Consider the following 18,910-nt stretch of genomic DNA (forward strand, 5'->3'; position numbering starts at 1 on the left):
TAACAGGAAATATCCTCCCAGTTAATGTCTTCTTTTGTATTCAATTCAGAAATACTCTTGCTAAACGCTGACTTAAATTGCATGAATAAATGTAACTCTTTAATCACTGTGATAAATGTGATTTGTGTTGAGTTAATACTGTTTAAGTCAGTTGTAGATACAAATGTGTCAGTCTAGCTGAATGATAATACTGACAACCAAGAGGTTCTGAGTTCAAATTACAGTAACACTCATGTCATTTAAGTTACAAACAGTGCATGAGATACATACATGTGTATGTCATAACAACTATATTGCATTGTTACAAAACCATGTTTGATTGCATTAAACGTCACAAGTGAAACGTTCCAAAACCCAAACGTCACATGGGACTTTAATTCTCTCTTAAAACCGATTTATCATTAGTGTGTTTGAGAGAGGGAGAAGTGTGTGTGTGTGTGTATGTGTAAGTGTGTGGTGAGCACGAGCAAAACAGTGAACAGATGAACCAGTGTATGCATGCGTTTGTCATAAGGTCTTAGTGCACGGTAGAATAATAGAACGACGAACAGAAGGTTTTGTTGTGCCAGAGAGAGAGAATGTATGCTTATGTTCTGTATATCAGGAAGAGGGCACATCAAATAATGGGGGGGGGGGTGAGGCAACAGAGACTGTCTGAGTGAAAAACAGTTTTTTTGACCCCCCAGGATTAGAATGACAAGCATACTGAATGAATAGACGAAGAAGGAGAGCGAAGATGGAGACAGAGGAGGGTGAGGATAAGCTTGTGATGAGAGCACGAGAGAGGAAGCCAGCTCAGTAGCACCTCTGTATCTATCCTTGCTCACGTCTCCCCAGCTGTGAGCTGCACCTCTGTATCTATCCCTGCTCACGTCTCCCCAGCTCTGAGCTGCACCTCTGTTGCCCTTCTCCACACGGATCTACGGTCTTCAGCATGCATGTTATTTTTCTCTGGTTCTCCAGTCATGGGTAAAGACTTGCCAAGCTGTGCTACGGACCTTATGCAAAATACACGAGCTCTGGCATAGCCAGCCCTGCCGTAGCATCCCAGTAAGGTAGGCATTTTTCAGGACTTTCAACTGTTACTCTCACTTTTCTTCTGGCATTTTACAAGGGTTAGAGGTGTTTGCATTTTGCATATTATGTTTCAGCTGTTTGGGTAATATTAACTGACTGTTTATGTTAGGATTTGGCGTTCTGAGTCGACGGGTACTATTTTGGTTATTTTAACCTTTCTAGCCTAGACAACATCCCTGTGGGTACTTCGCCAGAGGGCAGGTTAACTATTCTGGGGTGGGTCTGTGTGGTGGAGGATTTATACAGCGCTCACGAGCCCGGCTGACTGAGCCAAGTTTCCCGGTCGTAAGTTTCAGACAGGGCACTGGATGAAGCAAAGCGAGCTATTGACTGAAAGTATGCCCTGTCTTCACTTGCTGTCTGATTGATACACGACAACACTCCGGATGTATGGACTATAATGGGATACATTTTCTGTGGAGCCTTTGAGACCCTCGAAGCGGCGCGTTCGTTTCTCTCCTTGATAAACAGACCCTGGACATCAAAGCATTCCCCCCTCGGACTCATCCAGTTGTTCCGTATTAGCAGTAGACCATAATGACTTGCGTTACAAATAATTGATAGTGCTGTGTACCGTGTCTCATTGACTTGTGTTGCATTACATTCATTTGAATCCTAGCTACCAATTGTTTCATGTTAGCCCAGTTAACTGAAGTTCAGGCTTGATGCGATTCATTAACAGCCCAACACATGCAGTGGAGGGATCAGTCATTAGATTAAATGGAGTGCCACCACTAGAGTACAGTACAGTACAGAGTCAGCAAGTGCAGGTTACAATTCGACCTAGTTCACTGCTTGTGTACAATCGTTTGAAAAGCAACAGTCATTGTTTTTGAGTGTTATTGTGTTCCCTCAATTCTCTATAGATACACTTGCGTCAGACCATCTCGCAATGCATTACCAGCCTCACTATACAAGTTTTGCTTTGGCATTATTTTGCTTGCATTACATTTTTCGTGTGTGTAAATAATGTTGTCCGTGAATGATAGCATTTTAGGGATTCTTTTCATGTCAAATGAAACTCATTGAAGATAATTGAAAATGACTATGGATGTGTTCTGTAGATTTTACAACAGCTTTTTGTTAGTTTCTATTCTATATCTTGAAGTACCATTGTAATATACTATATGAAATAATACTTTTGGAGTTAGAATGTGGTTTTTCTTTTGGTTACAGATTGCTTTGCAAGTTTTTGGATAATTTATCATTCATTATCTATAACACATGCACTGTTTTCAAAAATGAATAACAATATATGCTAAACTATATCTAATGAAGTTGAACTGACCAAATTATTCCTAGATTTAATTTGCCTTGATGTGTCATCATTACACTACTGTCATTGTCTTTAGCAAACAGTTTTTTCAACATTTGTTTGTAGTCTGATTGGATCATTGACAAAATGTTATTAAGAATGATGGAAATTCTGATTGAAATATTTGGTCAGCTCATCAAAGCCTAAAGCGGTGAGGCCATAGGGATTAGTTTGGGTCAGAGGGCCTTGGTAAGTCAAATCAATTATGCGTGCCTTTCCGTTGGGAAAGGGGTGGTGTATTGATCCTCGGTCTATGAGCCAATTACATTTCCCACCAACTCTGTCGGTGCGGTGCATAAGGTGATTGGCTGTCCTGCTTGCTAGCTACCCGGTTAGCTTCTCTGCCCTGCCCCTGCTACAATACATTATACCATGTAGAAATCACTTAGTTGTGGAGGACATGGATGTTTAAGATGTGCCTTAAGCCTTCCGCAGGCCAGAGAAATGTTGCCTCTGCTTCAGTGAGAGGAGCCGCTACAAGCCAGCTCCGCTCAGCTCTGCTGCCGTTACACGAGCTCGCAGCTGGTCATTGATCCTGGTTTAAGTGAGAGTGAGAACTTGGGATGATTGAGCCCTCTCATACTGTCCGTGGAGCCCGGTAATCACCACAACTTTATTTAATTGGGCCCCAAAGGCACACACGTCCCTCCATCTATCCCATCATCCAGTGTGCGACTATTGTTCCTGCGTACGTTTAGTATCTACAGTACTGGTCCTGCCTGTGTTTAGTCCCATGTTTCTCTTCTGGCTGTATTGAGCTGTAGCTGACCCATAGATAGACGTGTTTGTATGTGTATTTTTATGGAGGGGGTAACTTAAGCTATATGGCATCCAAAAAAGGGGTGACGACTTTACTACCTGTATTGTGTTGGCCAGTTAACTCTGAATATTGCCCATTTCAGTTTTTCACTCTGAATATCTCCCATTTCAATTTTTCACTCTGAATGTCTCCCATTTCAGTTTATCACTCTGAATGTCTCCCATTTCAGTTTTTCACACTTATCCAGGGAGGTGAATTGAAGTAAAGATTGACATGGGATCAGGACGCCTGCAGTACTGCCAGGTTCTGTGGCAGTTAGTCGATGGGCAAGGATTTAGAGACTGGAGATGAGTAGTCCACAGAATGGGGCATTGCAGCAATAATTAAATATATACAAAATATATTTTATTTGCATGCTAAATATGTTATACTGGATAACAGTTTGTTGGATAGTGACCTTTCCCTCGAGCTGGCACTAACTTCCCATTGAATGCAAAATTTGATTGACAGACACAAATTGCAGAATGGGTGCTAATTAGTCAATTAAATTGATGCCATGTACTAGAAGTAACAGAAAGGTAACCGACCAACTAGCATATATAGATGCTTTACTGACTGTCAACATACTACCAATACTATTTTAGTTAACCACCTACTAACCCTGAGCCAGACCATAAACCTCATCCTATACCTAACCTTGACCCATTCCCTAATGCTTATTGTGAACCTATCCTTAACATTAGCATCTACTAACACTAAAATCTCAACTTTAACCTCATCTCATCCCTTACCTTAACCCAGTTTTTGCTCATTTAAACATGGACATGAGATTAACTTTCATCAGGGCAAGACAGGAATGTCTTTTGCAATATCAGGACAAAATTGCAAATATTATTACAGGACAAGACGGAAAGGCCTGAAAATCCCTCCTTCATTGTAAAACATTCATGTATGAAGTGATAATAAAGGTTGACATTAGGCTCTATCGTCCAGTTTAACGGGTAAACGTTTGGAAATGAGTTAAAACAGAAAAACAAAATATGTGCTTTAAGGTGTTAATATGACGTTCGTTAGGAAAGGCTTAAAATAGTGACAGTCATTGGGATTGACCATTTGACCCTTGGAGTGGGAGTCCCTGTTTTACGCCAATCCCCAATGTCCAACCAAGCTGCCAGCCTGCTCTCTGTATAAAAGCCAGTTGGCCACCTGTCAAGGCCTGTGTTCACATCCTGGGGAACTGGATTATGTTGACAGAGTTTCAAAATGTATGGTTCATTTGAAGATGTGGTTGCGTGTTTATATAATGCAATGTAGGACTAAATTTAGTCCATTTTGCCAAATTAAAAAATCCTATTCTGTTGTTCCCCTGCTCTCTTTAAGCAAATGTCCCTCACTCTGCCCAAGGCTGTTCAGTATTTCTCACTCTTTCAACCGTGTCCATCAATGCTCTGGTCCAGTCTGGTTTCACTGAGGTTTGACCAATCTGATATCCTGCAGCCTAGGAAGATCTCAGCATCAGTATCCAGTGGAAACCTTCTCCTCCTTGAGGCCAGGAGGGAGGCTCTGGCAAACTTCGTAACTTTTGTTTAGCATGTTGAGTTAATCTGATAGCAGTGTAAAACCATTTAATATTATGGACACTCAGACCGCAGACTTTGTGCCTTAAGATGTCACGTGAAGTGTGTGTGTGTGTGTGTGTGTGTGTTTAAGCTCCGCCACTTTCTCACCACTTAAACAGTTTTGTTGTTAATTACACTCAGAACATTTTGTGTGAATTGCACATTGGCAACAAATCTTCATGACTACTGGCCCAGGGAAAATCATATCAAGCCTGGTTGAATAAATTTGCTAAGCTCCTCAAAAAACATTGTCCCCACTCCCCAAGAACATGAAACTTATGTTCAGTAGCTGTTTGATTTAATGAGAGGAGTACACTTGATTTATTTCTGAGAATGTTAGTTATCAGTTTCAGACTTCATAGCAGGGACTTCTTTATGTTTCAGTATTCTTAGGCCTAGAGGTAATTGTTATTAACAATAAAAATGGAAAGGCAAAAGGTAATGGCTAGAGAACGTCTTCTGAGCTGCTTTGTTTTGGCAGTTCTTCAGTGTCATCATCTTTTCCTCTGCTGCTCAGAGCTGCTTTCCTGGGACCCCTTTATTCTCTCCCTTATGAAGCCTGATTCACGGTAGGGGTGCCTTGTCAAGAGTTGGTAGCCGATTGCTGCATTCAAAGGCATCAGATGGTTCGTGTTCAAAACCCCATTAGTAGCCCTGGACCAGAGGATTCTCCCACGGGCGTTGACCCTGGTACAGGAGAGGGCACTTCTTTTAGAGCATCATATAATTTGCGTCTTTCACGCTCAGCCTAGACAATTAAAAAAGAGAGCATATCCTTGACAACAAGCTCTTCTCTGGAGGAGACATCTGAATGTCATCAACATACCCCTGTACTTGGCCTGGTGACCAGACGTGGGAACATTGGCAAAGCAATTTCAGTCACTGGTCATTAGCCATGATGACGGTAACGACACTCCATGGGCAGCCTGTTTTCATGCCAACGCTGAGTGGGATTGGTTGAGTCAGCTAATTCCCACAAATAACTTAGAGAAAGGAGCCCTTGTGCACATTGGATATACAAGGGCACCCAGATAAAGCTGGGGTTGCTGTATTTGGTTTTGATTTGTGTTATTGGTTTTATTTCTGTCTTTAGAAAAAATGAAATAATGACAAATAATTATTTTATTTGAACAAGAAACACTTTCTGTTTCTTCTAGATTCAATTAACCAATCAATGTACTGTACAGGCAAAATATAGAGAGACACAGGCAGACAGGGTTATTGGAAGGGCCCTTGGGGGGCCTTTGGTAGAGGGTCGGGGACAAACGTTCATGTCCCACCATACATCTGAGTAGTTCTTATTTGCACTGCCTCCTATCCACAATATGCTTCTAAAACATGGAGACCTAGGCATAGGAGATATTGGTATTGACATTATGTATTTTTCATCCATATTGTCTGATATTGCATTAATATGATTATAGGTAATAACGTGTTCTTTTGAGATCGCTGATTGAAGAGGTCTCAACCAGCTGTTTCGGTTGGGGGTGTTGGTGCAATGCTGATTAATCAGGTTCGCGCCACAATACTTTATAAATCATATCCTTACTTGTCAGTTGCTTTACCTTGATGTTCACACACACACAAGTACATAACATCTCTACTCCAGCATCTTGGGTTAGAACAAAAAGCCCTGATTGGGAATTTAGGTTTTAGCAAATTGTGAATGTGTGTGGAGTGGGCATTTTTTTGTCAGATGCAGGCAGTGGTCAGGCATGAGTTTATAAGGGAAGTGAAGAATGGGAGAAGATTTTCAGAGATGTGCTGGAAAAGCAATGGGATGTGGTTGATGTGCAACAGGACTTAACTAGTGTCAAGATTTTATCTGGAGACAGCGGGGGGAGAGAGTTGATGTGTGAGGGATAAGTGAAATAAACGAGGTGTATTATGTTGCCAACATTTTCAAAAGTGGTTGAAAAAATCATCCATAGTGAGTGAGGATTGAGGTGGTGGTTTAAGGAGAGAGAACATAAGGTTAGAGGAAGAAGCTTGACATTTGGATTGATAGAAGATAGCTCCAGCAGTGGACAGAGATAAGGTAAGCAAGGAGGGAATGAAAGGTCTGATGGGTTGACTGAACGTTTGTTTTCTACCGATGCTGCATGGTTGCCCAAAGCCCTGTTTTGTGAGCTTGCACTGAGTCACTGGGGCATTGATGATGATATAGTAGATGGGGAGATAGTAGAGGGGTAGTAGAAGTAGAGGAAATATTGTGAATCTTCAACAAGGATTGTGAATGAGCATCTGGGTAGAGGCTGAGAGTGTAGAGTTGGTGACAGAGAGAATAGGAAAAGAGACCTAGAGGAGGGTTGCAGGATATTAGTTGACTAACAACGTCTAGCACAGTTAATTGGAAGTGGGTGGAGGGAGCGGGGGGATGCTGGGAAATGGTTAGGTCAAAAGAGGGGAAGATGCTGATGATGCTGGCAGATGCTATGGTGTTTAAGGTGCCTGGTAATAAGTGGTGGCCCTTGTCAGGAAATGAGACTATGAAGGTGTCAAGCTCATTTAAGCTCATGTTTCAAACTTAAGGGCATCTGGCAGACATCTGAGTGTATACTGACATCCCTAACTCAAGCAAATATTTTATCTATCAGGGCAAATGACATAATGTTGAATTCATAAAAACTTAAACATTAATTGCTATTTTCATATTTTAATCAAAGAGCAAGCTAAACTTTTGTGAACACAACATTAAATGTGCTTCATCTGATACAAAATTCTAAACACACGGGAAACTAGCAGAAATAGTTGCACACATTTTAGAGATGACATGTTTTCCCTATGTAACGTTTTGCATCAATATCATTTCAGTTATTCTTATAGCGAAATAGAGGTCTTGTATTATTTTTCAACATCCAATTGATTGATAATTCTACTGTCAATACCACAGAAAGGATTAAGGCTCAATACAATGTCAGTTTAGTTTTGAGTTGTGGAATTGCTTGGTTGGTTTTTTCATGCTTCTTTTTGAGCTAACAACATAATGGAAATGATAATACTAATAAATATAAGTATCATTTATTTGGCTTCAATATCTCCCTTTCTCTCTTTAAAAACTTTGAGAGAGTTAATTCACAAGGTAAACCAAAGGAGCTACATAAATGTAAGCTGATTGTTGGAATATAGCAGAGAAATCTTTTTTGTTCGTGAAGGCTTACCAGGGATATTTGGAAGGACAACTCTAGCCTGGGACAAGACAGCAAACATCTAGTATTGTTGCCTTAGAACTGTCTGTCTGGATAAGACAGGTCAAAGAAAAAGATTACAGGTAAACACTAGTCAAGGGTAGGATGAAGATATGCTTATTGCCAGAACCATGAAAGGATTGGACTGAGTGGTAGTGGCATTTGGGCCTTCTAGTTTTACTGGGATCTTGATGAATGTCTCAGCACGTAAAATATTCAGAATCAAACTATTGAATTTCCAATGTAAAGCCCTTATGTGAACTCATGAAATGCATGTTTAAAAATGCAATCTTAGCATTTTTGATGGGGAATTTATGTCACTAAACCTAAAGTCAAAGTTGAGTCTCTTGTCACCAATGGTTGAGTCAAGTGTCGAGTCATGTGTGCTCAAGTCCTGGTCCACATTAAATATGAGTTGTAGGTCAAAATGAAGTCAGAATTTTATTTACCCAGCAATATAGGGACGATTCCACTGACATGGATTTAAGCCTAGTCTTGGACAAAAAAGTCTAGTTCAATAGAAAATTCCATTGAGCTTGTTGTTGTAGTCCTAGTTTAGGCTTAATCAGTTTCTGTGAAACCGGCCCATGGTGTCATAATCACTTCCTCCATCTTGGTACTCTGCTGCCTTTTTCACAATTTCTTTGTTCCCTCAATCTCTAGGTTTTCCTTACCTCTCTTTGGAGTGTAATAATAGTTAATATATATGCGCATTATGCATATAATACATATGTAAATATGTGACCTGTATGATACTATGCCAATGATGAACAAAGCCTATTATTATGATAAGTCTAATATGATGACACCAAGATAAAAACATTACACTTTTTTTGGGTATGAAGGACTGGCCTGAGAAGGAAATATCAAGGAGACTTAATAACTTTGAAATGATTAATTACTATAATTTAGGTATTTGGCTTCAATTACAATAATATGACAACTTTAGCCATTGATTAATGTCACAACTTTAAATTGTGTGTTAAGCAATCAAATAATAAAGCCTAGTAATAAAGATTTTCCCATTTATTGTTTCGGTAACTGACAGTACATGATAAGAACAAGCATAAAGTGGGTGAAATACTTAATTGGCACATCCAAAACCACAGCAGCTTCTATGAGTCCTTGGCAACTTCAGTCCCCTTTGGTGCTATCATAGACACAATCAGTGTCCACACAAGCAAGCTCAAGGTCACTGTCCAAAGAGAAATTAACATCATATGACTACTAATGTTGATTGCACTGATGTCAAAAATATACAAAGTGGTTTCTTACGTCTTCAAATTAGCTAGCTAGTTGCGTTAGCAATGACTAGCGTATTTCCTAGCAAATTCATGAACAAGCTAGAAAGTAAGAAACATCCGTCTTGCTTCCATACTGTAATCACAAGTTTGGTAGGATCTGTCAGGTCCTGGCTTGGGGCCTCTAGGCATCCCTATGTGCCTGGGGGCCACAGTCAGGGCCTGCCCGCAAGAGGTGCCTCTAGGCATCTCTGCACTGCTGTTTTTTGTTCTCTCTAATTAGAGACAGCTGCTCTAATTAGAGACCCTATTTAAGTTGCCCTTTTTGTTGTTTTCATTGAGGTACATTTTTTGTTGCTTGCTTCAGTTTGCTATGTGCCTCGCCTTCTGTTGTTTTTGTCTGTATGAATAAAAGGAATTATTGCCTTTCACTGCCCTGTGCCTTGTCCTGCCTTCCCTTCACCGTGACAGTACCATTTTCTAGTATTTTCTAATAGATGACTAGATTTGATTTAATGATTGAACACCCCATTTGACGACAATAACCAAGTCAAAACTGTCATGTGCTTGAAATGAAAGAGTAAAGATATGTAAAACATTGTTTCTCAATGGAATAACACAGTGAAACACATTAACAGAACAGAAATACTTAAAAAATGTAAAATATATTTTTTTAACATTGTATTCTCTCTACTTTACTTAGTTTAATTGAGTTTACCCATCTGCATAAAGTGAACATTGTGCTGCCTGCAACATCATCCAGCCTGACCGGTTTGGCGGTGTGTCATTGATGGTCTGGGGAGGCATATCTTTGGAGGGTCACACAGACCTCCATGTGCTGGCCAATGGTACCCTGACTGCTGTTAGTTAGCAGGATGAAATCCTCAGACCCATCGTCAGAACTTACGCTGGTGCAGTGGGCCCTGGGTTCCTCCTGGCACAGAAAAATTCCCAGCCTCATGTGGCCAGAGTGTGTAGGCAGTTCCTGGATGAGGAAGGCATTGATGCCATAGACTTGGCCTCACATTCCCCCGACCTGAATCCAATTAAGAACCTCTGGGACATGATATATCGGTGCATCTGACACTGCCAAGTAGCGCCACAGACTGTCCAGGAGCTCAAGATTTTGATCTTTAATATATTTCATTCATTAAGACCCAATGTGTGTTTTAAGTGTTCCCTTAATTTTTTGAGTAGTGTATAATACATTTGAAATAAATTAGGGTTGTAGTAAAATGCTATTTCCAATAATGTTCTAACTGGGTTTATTGTAACACACTGAAGCATAAATATTATTATTTAAATAGGACGTACGTACTGCTGGGCCTGTGCCTGGGAACGCCAAGATTTTCCCAGCTGGCGTCAACGCCGCCATGGATCCCTGGCTTGGTCCAGGACTAGACCATGGAGGTACTCCTGATCAGTTACCAGCTCTTTGTCTCCGAGGTGTTCCCCCACGGTCCAGCTCTGCTTGGTCCCTGTGGGGTGGATCATTCTGTCACATTTGAGATGCATGACACAAGGCTAGGAGCTGGAATACATCCTTTCAATTTCCTTATTTCCACAAACTGAAGAGCAGCAAACACAATGCTAACTCCAAACAATGATCCACGAAACAAAAGGGAAACTTAAATACGGTCCCCAATTAGAGGAAACAAGACGCAGCTTCCTGTAATTGGAGACAACCAAAACTGCAACAGAGAGATGCCTAGAGGCCCCCAGCCAGGACCTGACAGTACACCCCCCAAGGTGTGGGCTCGCGCTCAGAACGACACTACTGAATGTTATTTTGTGCATTTAACAATAAAAAAAACATTTAAACTTTGAGAACACTTAAACAATTCTTCAACAGGTGCCAAATTCAACTATTATTTTTGTACAGGTTTTCAATAGTTTTTCTTCAACTGTTAAATCCTTACTTAGTTGAAAACATCACTCAAAGTGCATCTCCCTTTCTAAAACGTATGATTCTGACATGCATTTCTCGCTTGTGTATTGTGTGTGGTGTGTTTGTGTCAGTGAGAGTACTGGTTTGTGTAATCACTTTTCAGGCCTTGCTGCGGGTGGCTTGGAAAGGAGTGTGAAGAGCAGGTGGCCTCTGTGTTCGATTTAGTAAAGATGTGTTAACAAGTTAAATGATCACCGGCCTCCAGTGTCCCTCATCACGTTACTCATCCGCAAAGCATAAGTGAACAAGACTCTCCCTTAACTGTGCATATGTATTTCCCATCTCTTATTCATTTGTATTCCTTGCTCTCTACACTGAACTGTAAGTTCAGATTTAGGTCAAACTGGACGCATCAGTCAATACCTTTCAGCCTTCCTTTTGCATCTCTATGTAAGAGTTAGATTATCTGAATGCTTTGTCTCCTTTCAGATTTTATTAGGTCCTATCAACATTTCCAATGCATACCGATAATGCATTCCTATTACAAAATGCTGCCTCCACAACACTTCTAAATGCAAAGGGTTTCACACTTTTTGAGTGTGAATTGTAATGGTTTAGAAAGTATGTGCCTTGTTGTCTTGTTGTATTGATGTACAGCGTTTTGCAGAATGGATGATCGTACAAAACTTTTTCGATTTGACATACATGCCAGTAACATGTGGGGGAAGCAATGCGGTTGATCTTTTTGTTTTTCATCTACTATGATGGCAGTGTCATTTTATTGGTATGCTCGTCACAAGTGCAGAGTTTGTTAGGAACAAAATAAATATGAATGGTGCAGAGCACATGTATAAAGAAAGAAAGCAAAAATGTTTTACACATTATTGGTTCAGGGTGTTCGAGTGGTTTAAGCAACTGCCTCTGGTGTACATTGGTTTGAAACCTACCCACTTGCGCTTAACATTGGCCAATACTGTAAATAACAACAGCAGAATGGTTTCCAAGACATAATCTATTTTTCATAAATATCCACTGTCTGTCCTCACTTAAATTTGCCCTACAGAAAAACAATAATTAGCTCTAGGACCAGGTTGAAATATTGCTATCAAGTGTCAGGCCATGGAGTGTGTCTTTGCCATGTTGTCATAATAATTAACAGCCTTGGTGCTAACAGAATGGATCATTTTACCCAGGCTTAAAATGTTGATTAGAGACACCTTATGAATAGTGCATTTGCACAAAGGCCCATATGCGCACACAAACAAACCTGTTGAACCTCACTGAGATTATTAAACAGACATCATGAATTTACAACAAAGTCTCACAAATGCATTTGCTTGAATGGTTTTAAAATCAGGTGCAGGGAAATTTACATTATCCTCAGCTTAATTAATATTCACTGTTTTACCAGTATCATTTTCAGTGCAAATCCACACTTAGCTGAGTACAGAAATTAATTCTTCATTTTTACTTAAATAAATAACTTGACCTCATTTCCCATTCCTTTCCCATCATATCAGTATGTCTGACAATCCAGTGACTGCATATGTATTTTACAATAACCAGGGACTCACTGCTCTACATTTCTAATGCATCTCTAATTTACATACAATGTTGATAAAGTGACACAATTCCTCTCACTAAGTTATGTTTGAGTCACATCCATGGAAACAGAACATTGCCATGCCTACTCGTTGGAACCACAAAGTTTGACTTTCTTCCAAGTCCCTAGTACTTTAATGCCAGTAGTTTGTGTGTTGTGTGTGGGCTTTTATGAATTATAAAGGAGAGGTTCTGGTAGCTACAGCAGCCACAGCAAGTAAATGATCCCAAACATACAAGTAAATCTACATGGCAAAATGGCTAGAAAGCAACACATAACATTTTTAGAATGTCCTCGCCAAAGTGCAGACCGTAACCGGATTGAGATGTTACGGATGAGATGTGGTAAACAAAAAGTAAAACAAAAAGTAAAAGCAGTTCTGTATGAAAGATAACTAGTAAACGTGTTTGGTTATCAATTCATTGGAGCTAAACCAGTTATTAGTGTAGCAATCTTGGTATTGCCACTACTCACCCCTCTGAATGTGATATCCCTGTTTGGAGCAGTGGGTAGTGTACCCACCAGGGCAGCAGAAGGTTGTGGGTTCAGGACACTGTCTGCCTGATGCTACATTACATATAAGAGGGTAACACATTTTTCACACTGGGGCTTAATAAATCCTTTTTTATTTAACAAATGAAATATCTATCAACAATTTATGTCATTTGTTTGCTGATGTTCCCTTATCTATTATTAGGTTTTGGTTAAAGGTCTGATAACAATTAGTGTAAACAATATGAAACATTTGAAAAACCAAAACGAAGCAAATACTTTTTCACTGCACTTTATGCACATGTGCATGTTACCAAACATAATAAACATACAATACATCGATTACCTTTCCTTCCAACTGCCAGTACACCACTCCACCAGTGTGCAAATTAATTAACGAGGGAACGAGACATTAAACCACCTACAGGTGGCAACGAAGACAGATGAGAGGAATGACAGTGGAGGAAAGGACATAAGAAATGGAGAGGCCGGCGATTGGGTTGGTATTTTTGGTGTGGACGGGTGCAGAGCCGGTATGGGGAAAGGGGTGTTGTAGAGAATACATGATGGAGAACATAGGAGATGAAGGAGGAGAATTGTGGGGCGGGTAGAATGTATGTGGTCTTTGGAGTGATGAGGATTGTGGGTTGGGTGGGGTAAAGGTCAATGAGGTGGAGAGTTGGCATACAATATGACGGAGTGACACTAGTCACTGCGTGGATTGAAGTGTGAGGGAGGTCGAAGAAACTGCTAGGGACATCGCTAAAATATATCTAATTGCTCTGTCAGCAGATGTATTGATAAATGTACAAGGAGTCAACATTTTCCATCTTTCATAAAGACTAGAACTCTAAGGTGCCGTACATCCTGCCCTGCCGTAGTCCCTAGCCCTCCACTCAGTGAGTTATTTTACACTGGATACTGATAGCTAGATTCTGTTTGAGGAGATCTTGTGTTTTTATGACACAACTGTATCCCTGCTAAAATGTGTATGTTAAGTCGTTTTGCTATGGTGAAATGCCCCTTTAAACTGTTTTAGGACTAATATATATATCTACATACCTAAAGTAAACAGGCAAATGTCCCTTTATCAAGCTGTCGGATTGTACACCTCTAGTGTTTTAGTGAACTTGATGTAAATGTCAGCAGTAATATCTAGCCCATATCTAAAAAAACACTGGATGTTTTATAATAAAGACTGCCGGCCACGGATCTCCACAATTAGCTTTTAAACCTGTCTAAAATAACAGTAGCTTAGTTAATTCACGCAGGCCCTTTTTGTTTAGTAATTAGCAAGGCACAAATCCATGAACTACATACATACAGACTAGGGGTGGAGCCGAAGGCACAAATAACGTGGTTTTTACAAATTAAAAAGTATTTGTATTCGGGAACAAGAAAACCATTATATCAAAAAGCTGCGTTTTCTCATGAGACTGCAGTACATGCCTGGATGAGTGAGTGAGTTACGTTCAGTCGGGGGAGGGGAAAATAATAAAAGCGGTAACTGACACAGGCTGCTCCATACATCTCCATTCTCCACACAGCAACAGAGAGCGCACGGCTGAGCGAAAAAACGTAACTGCGTCACAATTTTGTTTAATAGATGTTTGTACCTTAACTGGGTTCCAAAGGCAATTTATAACTTTCAGGAAGCGGAGTTTGATCGGGATATTATTTCATTACGCTACAATCGGGTGAACCAGCCCTAACACCAAAAAAACCCCTGAATTTTTTCGCCTATTTTGAATTTTACTCGAATACAAATACAAATACCTTTCCCCCTTAACAAATACAAATACAGATACAAATACTGGCTGCTTTGCACACCCCTAATACATACATACATCTTCTTCCGCTTCATCCGGGGCCGGGTTGCGGGGGCAGCAGTCTAAGCAGAGATGCCCAGACTTCCCTCTCCCCAGACACTTCCTCCAGCTCTTCCGGGGGGACACAGAGGCGTTCCCAGGCCAGCCGGGAGACATAGTCCCTACAGCGTGTCCTAGGTCTTCCCCGGGGTCTCCTCCCGGTGGGACGGGACCGGAACACCTTCCCAGGAAGGCGTTCCGGAGGCATCCGAAACAGATGCCCAAGCCACCTCAGCTGACCCCTCTTGATGTGGAGGAGCAGCGGCTCTACTCTGAGCTCCTCCCGGGTGACCGAGTTTCTCACCCTATCTCTAAGGGATCGCCCAGCCACCCAGCAGAGAAAGCTAATTTCGGCCGCCTGTATCTGGGATCTTGTCCTTTCGGTCATGACCCAAAGCTCATGACCATAGGTGAGAGTAGGAACGTAGATTGACCGGTAAATCGAGAGCTTCGCCTTGCGGCTCAGCTCTTTCTTCACCACAACAGACCGATACATCGACCGCATTACTGCTGAAGCTGCACCGATCCGTCTGTCAATCTACCGTTCCATCCTTCCCTCACTCGTGAACAAGACCCCTAGATACTTAAACTCCTCCACTTGAGGCAGGCACTCTCCACCAACCTGAAGTGGGTAAGCCACCCTTTTCCGACTGAGGACCATGGCCTCGGATTTGGAGGTGCTGATTCTCATCCCCACCGCTTCACACTCGGCTGCAAACCGTCCCAGTGCATGCTGAAGGTCCTGGTTTGAAGGGCCCAACACGACAACATCATCCGCAAAATTGTGTCGTCCCCAAACCTGACATCCTCCGGCCCCTGGCTGCGCCTAGAAATTCTGTCCATAAAAATTCTGTCCATAAAAATTACGAACAGAACCGGCGACAAAGGGCAGCCCTGCCGGAGTCCAACATGCACTGGGAACAAGTCTGACTTACTGCCGGCAATGCGGACCAAGCTTCGCTCGTACAGGGACCTGACAGCCCTTAGCAAAGGACCCAGGACCCCATATTCCTGAAGCACCCCCTCCACAGGATGCCGCGAGGGACACAGTCGAATGCCTTCTCCAAATCCACAAAACACATGTGGATTGGTTGGTCAAACTCCCATGAACCCTCCAGCACTCCATGAACTAACCTTAATTAATTGCTGTCTTGTTTGTTCTAAAACTGTTGTTTTTGTTCTAAAACTGTCATGACATAAATATAATCATCTGGGGTCATGCTGCATTAACCCTTTCAAGTCTAGACCATTTTGACATTTATTACAGCACATACATTCTTAAATAGGTATTTTAATGCAACATTGACAGTTTCAAATATTCCTTGCTATACTCCAGTTCAAACGTATTGTGTATTATCACCATATCATTTAACATACAAAAATATTTAATCCTCAAAGTCATTATAAGAACCATTGTGTTGCATTATATAAAGTTAGTTAGCTAGCTAGCAGTACCCAAACTACCTGGATTATGTTTGGCTTTGCGAAATGCAAAGAAACATTGTAGCATTCAGATCACATTTCTTCCACGCTCCTTTTTTGTTTGAAACAAATCTCACAAACCTAGAAATGTATTTGACATGATAAAAGCCAAGTGTCTTGAGTCTCTTTAGCCATAAATTATCATCAGGGTATAGGTGCTACATTTACAATCAAGGCCAGCAAATAATCTCCTGGTTCCGATTGGGTCATTCACAAAACCACTCACCCACTCCCAACTCAAAATGTGCAATCACATAAACCATATTGATGTCAAGGTTGATGAGACAATGCTGGTGAATACAAATTTGGATGTGTTTTTTTTGCTTCATGGCACTGGGTAATTACATGTCAGCCATTCACGCGCCCAACACTGAGAACTGATTTAATTTTGTGGAAGAGAGAGTGGGAAATATTGAAGCAGGGCAATATGCACCCCCTCACAGGACGAGAGAGAGAGACATCTTCAGGCAATTAAACCACAAGAACAGTAACTTCATCAAGACTCATGCCAATAGTAATAATAGAGATTCATGTTTTTTCTTACATTTACCATTTTATTAATTTAGCACACCTACCTGGAGAAACTTACAATGTGTGCATTCATCTTGGGCTGGACATACAGTCCCCTCCAAAAGTATTGGAATGGTAAGGCAAATTCCTTTGTATTTGTTGTCCATTGAAGACATTTGGGTTCAAGATCAAAAGATGAGTATGAGACAAGACATAATTTCAGCTTTTAATTCCTGGTATTCACATCTACAGTGGGGAGAACAAGTATTTGATACACTGCCAATTTTTCAGGTTTTCCTACTTACAAAGCATGTAGAGGTCTGTAATTTTTATCATAGGTGCACTTCAACTGTGAGAGACGGAATCTAAAACAAAAATTCAGAAAATCACATTGTATGATATTTAAATAATTTGTTTGCATTTTATTGCATGACATAAGTATTTGATCCCCTACCAACCAGTAAGAATTCCGGCTCTCACAGACCTGTTAGTTTTCTTTAAGAAACCCTCCTGTTCTCCACTCATTACCTGTATTAACTGCACCTGTTTGAACTCGTTACCTGTATAAAAGACACCTGTCCACACACTCAATCAAACAGACTCCAACCTCTCCACAATGGCCAAGACCACAGAGCTGTGTAAGGACATCAGGGATAAAATTGTAGACCTGCACAAGGCTGGGATGGTCTACAGGACAATAGGCAAGCAGCTTGGTGAGAAGGCAACAACTGTTGCCGCAATTATTAGAAAATGGAAGAAGTTCAAGATGACGGTCAATCTCCCTCGGTCTGGGGCTCCATGCAAGATCTCACCTCATGGGGCATCAATGATCATGAGGAAGGTGAGGGATCAGTCCAGAACTACATGGCAGGACCTGGTCAATGACCTGTTGAGAGCTGGGACCACAGTCTCAAAGAAAACCATTAGTAACACACTACGCCGTCATGGATTCAAATCCTGCAGCGCACACAAGGTCCCCCTGCTCAAGCCGGTGCATGTCCAGGCCCGTCTGAAGTTTGCCAATGACCATCTGGATGATCCAGAGGAGGAATGGGAGAAGGTGTTCAGATGAGACAAAAATAGAGCTCTTTGGTCTAAACTCCACTCGCTGTGTTTGGAGGATGAAGAAGGATGAGTCCAACCCCAAGAACACCATCCCAACCGTCAAGCATGGAGGTGGAAACATCATTCTTTGGGGATGCTTTTCTGCAAAGGGGACAGGACGACTGCACCGTATTGAGGGGAGGATGGATGGGGCCATGTATTTACGAGATCTTTGCCAACAACCTCCTTCCCACAGTAAGAGCATTGAAGATGGGTCGTGGCTGGGTCTTCCAGCATGACAATGACCTGAAACACACAGCCAGGGCAACTAAGGAGTGTCTCTGTAAGAAGCATCTCAAGGTCCTGGAGTGGCCTAGCCAGTCTCCAGACCTGAACCCAATAGAAAATCTTTGGAGGGAGCTGAAAGTCCGTATTGCCCAGCGACAGCCCCGAATCCTGAAGGATCTGGAGAAGGTGTGTATGGAGCAGTGGTCCAAAATCCCTGCTTCAGTGTGTGCAAACCTGGTCAAGAACTACAGGAAACGTATAATCTCTGTAATTGCAAACAAAGGTTTCTGTACCAAATAATAAGTTCTGCTTTTCTGATGTATCAAATACTTATGTCATGCAATATAATGCTAATGAATTACTTAAAAATCTTTCTGGATTTTGGTTTTAGATTCCATCACTCACAGTTGAAGAGTACCTATGTTAAAATCATAGCACAGACTTCTACATGCTTTGTAAATGGGAAAACCTGCAAAATCGGCAGTGTATCAAATTCTTGTTCTCCCCACTGTAGGTGTGTTAAACAACCGGAAGG

General features: G+C 41.3%; 1 protein-coding gene across 2 annotated transcripts in view; it reads left to right on the forward strand.

The window, feature by feature from the left end:
- The first annotated feature begins 544 nt into the window (after positions 1-544).
- The window catches only part of opn7b (opsin 7, group member b), a 101,284-nt gene continuing 82,918 nt past the window's right edge, over positions 545-18,910 (forward strand). For both annotated transcript variants that reach the window (XM_020051478.2, XM_034296052.1), the window contains exon 1: positions 545-1,055. The gene's annotated coding sequence lies outside the window, so the exon portion shown is untranslated. The remainder of the gene's footprint in view (positions 1,056-18,910) is intronic.

Source organism: Esox lucius, chromosome 12, assembly GCF_011004845.1.
Source record: "Esox lucius isolate fEsoLuc1 chromosome 12, fEsoLuc1.pri, whole genome shotgun sequence".
NCBI classification, from domain to species: domain Eukaryota; kingdom Metazoa; phylum Chordata; class Actinopteri; order Esociformes; family Esocidae; genus Esox; species Esox lucius.